This window comes from Nicotiana tomentosiformis, chromosome 9 (assembly GCF_000390325.3).
Source record: "Nicotiana tomentosiformis chromosome 9, ASM39032v3, whole genome shotgun sequence".
NCBI classification, from domain to species: domain Eukaryota; kingdom Viridiplantae; phylum Streptophyta; class Magnoliopsida; order Solanales; family Solanaceae; genus Nicotiana; species Nicotiana tomentosiformis.
Genome location: NC_090820.1, coordinates 83,170,026 through 83,176,025, shown reverse-complemented (window position 1 = coordinate 83,176,025; position 6,000 = coordinate 83,170,026).

Genomic DNA, 6,000 nt, shown 5'->3' with positions numbered 1-6,000 from the left:
TTGGATCAAAGACCAATCATGAAGATATTTGTATAATTGATAGTGGAACGACTCATGCCATATTCAAGGATCAAAAATACTTTTCTTATTTGCATAAGGAAAAAGCAAATATTTCAACAATTTTGGTAATATAACTTTGATTAAAGGCTCTGGAAGAGCCATTATATTTTTGTCTAAGGGAACAAAACTTATAATAGATAATGCATTATTCTCCTCCAAGTCCCGAAGAAACTTGTTGAGTTTTATAGATATCCGCCGAAATGGGTATCAAGTTGAGACGACAGATGAAACGAATATGGAATATCTTTGTATTACAAAGAATGTTTCTGGCGAGAAGTGCATTGTAGAAAAATTACCAACTTTATCTTCTGGCTTATACTATTCAAAGATTAGTACAGTTGAAGCACACTTTATCGTAAACCAAAAGTTTACTGATTCAAATATTTTTGTGCTTTGGCATGGTCGTTTGGGCTATCCTGGATCAATAATGATGCGATGAATTACTGAAAATTTGAGTGGTCATCCATTAAAGAACCAGAAGATTATTACAAATAATGAATTTTCTTATGATGCTTGTTATCAAGGCAAAATGATCACTAGACCATCACCAATGAAGGTTGGCATTGAATCCCCTGCATTTTTAGAACGTATATATGGGGATATATGTGGAACTATTCACCCACCAAGTGGGCTGTTTAGATATTTTATGGTCCTAATAGATGCATCTTCAAGATGGGCTCATGTGTGCCTACTATCATCTCGCAACCTGGCGTTTGCAAAGCTATTAGCCCAAATAATTCGATTAAGGGAGCAATTCCCAGATTATCCTATAAAGGCTATTCGCCTTGATAATGCTGGAAAATTCACATCTCAAGCTTTTGATGATTACTGTCTATCTGTTGGGATAAAAGTTGAACATCCTGTAGCTTATGTTCATACTCAAAATGGGCTTGCAGAGTCATTTATTAAATGCCTGCAATTGATAGCAAGACCACTACTTATGAAAACAAAATTGCCCACTACTATTTGGGGCCATGCTATCTTGCATGCGGCATCACTTATCCATCTCAGACCGATACATTATAATAAATATTCTCCGTCATAATTAGTTTTTAGTCATGAACTAGATATTGCCCCTCTACGAATTTTTGGATGTGCTGTATATGTGCCAGTAACATCACCACAGCGTAGTAAGATGGGCCCACAGAGAAGGTTAGGAATATATGTTGGGTTTGAATCACCCTCTATTATTCGCTATCTTGAACCATTGACGGGAGATTTATTTACTGCTCGATTTGTAGATTATCGGTTTGATGAAACAAATTTCCCACAATTAGGGGGAGAAATAAAGGAAATCAAAAGAGGTGTGGAAAGTTTCATCATTATGTCATTTTGATCCACATACCCCTATATGTAATGAGGAGGTCCATAAGATCATTAATTTACAAAATATAGCAAATCAAATGCCAGACGCGTTTACTTATTTGAAAAGGATAACTAAGTCACACATCCCTGCAGAGAATGTGCCTATACGAATTGATGTCCTGACAGGACCATCTACTAGCATGAGAACTAGTGAACCTAAAGCACGCCTGAAGCGTGGTAGGCCTTTGGGTTCTAAAGATCGAAATCCTTGGGAAAAAAAATCGACAAATGATTAAAACGATACTATAAAGGGATCTCCAGAAGTGACCCAAGATCTGATTAGTTCTGAGTTTCCTGAAGAAATCACTGAACCCGAGACTCAAGTGAGAAAGGAACTTTTAATAAGTTCTACTGGTGATGGGATTAATTTAAATCAATCTGAAATAGTTGTAGATATTAATTTTGCTTATAATGTTGCACTTAACATTATGCAAGATAATGAGGATTTTGAACCCCGATCTGTCGAAGAATGTCAACAAAGATCTGATTGGCCAAAATGGCAAGGGGTAATTCAATCAGAATTGAACGCACTTGCTAAAAGAGAGGTCTTTGGACCAGTAGTCCAAACACCTGATAGTATAAAACCAGTTGGTTATAAGTGGATTTTTGTGCGAAAAAGGAATGACAAAAATGAAGTTGAAAGATACAAGGCTCGCCTTGTCGCACAAGGATTCTCACAACGACCTGGAGTCGATTATGAAGAAACATATTCACCAGTTATGGATGCCATAACATTTCGATATCTCATCATTTTAGCCTTACGTGAAAAGGCTTGAAATACATATGATGGATGTGGTTACAGCTTATCTGTACGGGTCACTTGATAATGAGATATACATGAAAATCCCTAAAGGATTTAAAATGCCGGAGGAAAATTCAAAATCTCGGAAAATGTATTCAATCAGATTACAAAGATCTTTGTATGGTTTAAAGCAATCTGGGCGCATGTGGTATAATCGCCATAGTGAATATTTGTTGAAAGGGGGTTACATAAATGATGTTATTTGTCCATGTATTTTTATAAAGAAAATGACATAAGAATTTGTTATACTTGCTGTTTATATTGATGACATAAATCTCGTTGGAACTCCAGAAGAACTCCAAAAGGCAATTGAATATCTTAAGAAAGAATTTGAGATGAAAGATCTTGGAAAGACAAAGTTTTGTCTTGAACTGCAAATTGAACATTCAGCAGACGGGATGTTTATGCATCAATATGCCTATACAGAAAGGGTCGTAAAACGCTATTACATGGACAAAGCGCACCCATTGAGTACACCAATAGTTGTTTGATCACTTGAAGTGAATAAGGACCCGTTCCGACTTCCAGAAGAGGATGAGGAACTCCTTGGTCTTGAAACACCCTATCTCAGTACAATTAGTGCACTTATGTATCTTTCTAATGTTACAAGGCCTGACATAGCAGTTTCTGTTAATTTACTAGCAAGATATAGCTCTTCTCCTACACGGAGACATTGAATGGGATTAAGTATATTTTGCGATATTTAAAGGGAACTCTTGACATGGGTTTGTTTTATGCTAAAAATGGTTGTGCAGATCTTGTTGGTTATGCAGTTACAGGTTATTTATCTGATCCCCATAAAGCTCGATCTCAAACCGGGTACGTGTTTACATGTGGAGGTACTGTCATATCATGGCGTTCCATAAAGCAATCAATTGTTGCTACTTCTTCAAATCATGCTGAGATAATAGCTATTCATGAAGCAAGTAGGGAATGCGTATGGTTGAGATCAGTAATTCATTTTATTCAAGAAAAATATGGTTTGGAATGTGATAAAAGATCCACAATTTTATATGAAGACAATGCTGCATGCATAGCCCAATTAAAGGTAGGATTTATAAAAGGAGATAGAACGAAGCACATGTCACCTAAATTAATTTACACACATGATCTTCAGAAAAATGGTGACATCGATGTGCAACAAATCCGTTCAAGTGACAATCTAGCGGATTTGTTCACTAAATCTTTGCCAACTACTTTTGAGAAGATGGTATACAAGATTGGAATGCGGAGACTCAAATATTTGAAACAAGGTTTTCATCAGGGGGAGTGAAATACGCGATGTACTCTTTTTTCCTTACTAAACTTTTTCCCATAGGGTTTTCTTGTAAGGTTTTTAATGAGGCATCTAAAAATGCGTATTACTAAATATGTGTACTCTTTTTCCTTCACTAGAATTTTTTCCATTGGATTTTTCCTAGTAAGGTTTTAACGAGGCACATTATCTTTTAATGAACATCTAAGGGGGAGTGTTATGAAAATATTATATTGTGGATGTCCTTTTATTACTCCGCTATAGATAATCTTCCTCAAAAAAATTATCCATTTAGTACTCTCTTGAAGTTTATCTACAAGCAGCTGATGCAGGTAGGTTGCAAACAACTCCATCAAATAATTTGCAGCAGCTTCTTATTAAATATGCAGGTTGCAAGCAGCTCATGCAGACAACTTACAAGCAGCTCATGCAGGCAGGTTGCAAGCAACTCAATGAAATGATTTGCAGCAGCTTCTTATTAATCAGGCAGGTTGCAAGCAGCTCATGCAGACAACTTACAAGCAGCTAAAGAAAGACCCTGCAGCTGCTTCCTGAAAAGCCTCACCGTTGCTTCCTTTCTTCTATAAATAGAAGAGTTTTCAATTCATTATGAACATAAGTTTGAAAGTTGAATAATATATCAGTTTCTCTCTATACTTGTCTTTACTTTACAGTTTTTATTTATAACAGGAACAACTTAATAGGTTGTATGGAAATTATATTGATTGATTTGGTTATATATGTGGGAAGTCCACGACTCAACTACCACATGTGAAAGATACATCAATCTTCCAATTGCTTATTTAGGATTTCGAAAGCAATTTTCTAAGAAAGATAGTACATTAAGACATTCTAATTTGAGTAAGGATGATGACATTGTAGGTAGCCTTCATATTCTTTTTCTTGACAATCTGTGTGGCTTATTGACACTATGTTATAATTTCCTAGTTGTCAGGACCTCAATTGCCCATCTTAGGATGTCGTGATGGCACATAATCTCTATGACTAAGTAAACCTAACACATGCTGGGTTATTAATAGAAATGAACTACTAAATCATTAATTCATTAACCAATGATTGATATACATAGCTGCAACAACTAATAGTTATACATTCCCCAAAATCGGTAGTACGGAGTCATAAACTCTACTTAATGACACTAGAATTTCTAAATAAAATATTGTTTTGAATTACAATTTGACAGTAGCATAATGAGGTAAGATGGTGACTCTGAGGCCTGCGAACGTCAAGTAGGTATACCTTGAAGTCTCCCGCTGCGTAGACGCAACCCTTAACATCACGATAAAAAATACCCGGATTTGCACAAAAATATACAGAAGCATAGCATGAGTATACCACAACGGTACCCAATAAGTATCAAGCCTAACCTCGGTAGAGTAGTGACGAGGCCAGGTCAAGACACCTACCAGACATAGAAACATGTTCAAGATATACATAAAGCTGACAACAGAAATAAAATCAATGTAAGGATAACGACGGAAAGATTACAAATTTACAACCAAAAATGAAATAATAGAAACACTATGGCAGCAAGTAGTAAATGGATAATAAAGAAGCAATATAAACAGAACACCGATGAGAAATGAATGAACTCAAATAAGTAAAAACATATAACAACTCAAATAATCAAATCGTCCCAAACACAAAGACTTACAACAAGAAATTCCACGAGGCACCACACCTCGCAAATCACAAATCATGAACCACAATTTCCAAATCTCACACGTATGGCACCTCGAGCCCACAATACAATCACATTCGCACGGTAAAGCCCACGAGCTACAATGTACATTTCAACCGTGACAATTATCAATTAAAATGATCGAGGGATATAGTTAAATACCATAAAGCATAATAAAAATCTTAAATAAAGTAAGGTATCAAATGAAATAATGAGTTTATTTTAAAAGTCTAATAAAGTAAAGTAAGATACAATTTTTATAAAATAGAGTATCAGATGTGTTTAGTTAGAAATCAATAAAATTTGAGTAAAAATATCATATTTAAACAAAGCAAAACATTACTTGAATTAATGAATTAAATATAGAACTTGTTAAAAAAAAACACGATAACAATTCTAAGTAGAGTAAACATCAAGCATGGTTATGAGTAAAATTTGAGAACTCAATTATAGTGAAAGTACAATAACCATTTAAAATGATAAGGCGCCAAAAGAGATGATGAGTTCTATATTAAGAGACACATAGAATAAAGCATGTAAATATTTCTTTTATTTGAACTGTTATGTTACCAAAACTTTCACAAAAAACGATATAGTGACTCCAAGCAAATTCATGTTGACAATCAATTCACCAAGTCGTAACGGAGGCAAAAGTTGGCATGTTAAAGCAATACAACAAATCATGTAGAATGCATGAATCGTACAAAAAACCACAATCGTTCCAATGCCAAGATAACTATGAATAACCAAACACAATCAAAATACAAGTGAGATGATTTAAGCAAAAATAATAACCGATCAAATCAACAAGTTGTC